This window comes from Chrysochloris asiatica, unplaced genomic scaffold (genome assembly GCF_000296735.1).
Source record: "Chrysochloris asiatica unplaced genomic scaffold, ChrAsi1.0 scaffold00145, whole genome shotgun sequence".
NCBI classification, from domain to species: Eukaryota; Metazoa; Chordata; class Mammalia; order Afrosoricida; family Chrysochloridae; genus Chrysochloris; species Chrysochloris asiatica.
The window spans coordinates 3,853,360-3,854,216 of NW_006408663.1; the positions used below are offsets into that span (position 1 = coordinate 3,853,360).

General features: G+C 36.8%; 1 pseudogene; it reads left to right on the forward strand.

Moving 5' to 3' along the window:
- The first annotated feature begins 321 nt into the window (after positions 1–321).
- On the forward strand, positions 322–622 carry LOC102832166 (annotated as a pseudogene).
- The last annotated feature ends 235 nt before the right edge of the window (positions 623–857 follow it).

The window sequence follows — 857 nt, forward strand, 5'->3', positions numbered from 1 at the left end:
TGTGAACCACAAGGTTTGTGGTCCAAGCCACCAGTCTCAACGGAAGAAATACGATTGAAAGCCTTAAAAATGATTTTTAAAAAAGTGGTCGGAATGTGTCAGGACTAACTTGAGGGCACTTAGTAATAACTACAGCAGTATCTTTTATGGCCATAGAAGATAACATGATTTCAACTATGTTTAGAATTAAAATTTTTAATGAATTGCCTCTATAGGAAAATGCATCCTGGGACCTCTCCACCAAGAAGTTCCTTGACCAAGTGCTTGCTGATGGCGTCACATGGGCCTTGAACGACTGCATGAGGTATCAAAGATTTGATAATGGCCAAGGATAGACTAAGAGGGCAGAAACCCAGGAGCGTATTTCACATAGCAAACCGAAAAAACTTTAAATCTAAAAACAAAGCAAAACCGGTTGCCACAAATCTTAAGATAAACATTGTGAATAATGAAAAAGTTACCAGAGTAAATAAAGCTTGTATAGATACACAAAAGGAACTTGCGGATTCCTTGAAAGGCCTTTCCCTTGAACCACTGCAGAAAAAAACTGATGCCTTAGTAGCAGCATGAAAACCACCCAGTCAGTATCAATGAGGCTACAAGATTAATGGCTCAGTTGTAATGCAGTAGTGATACATCAAATTCCCAAGAAAAAAAGACCAATAAATTCAGTGTTTTATACAAAAAAAAAAAAGAAAAGAAATGCATCCTAAACCACAACTACCTCAAATTTGGAATGCAATCTTTTTATAATTTGCAAGTCCTCTATATTCAGGAACAGATTTGATGCATTACACAATAATGTCCAAAGACCAGAAGAGTTTTAGAATCTCCAGCCTCAGTTATGTTAGTCACTA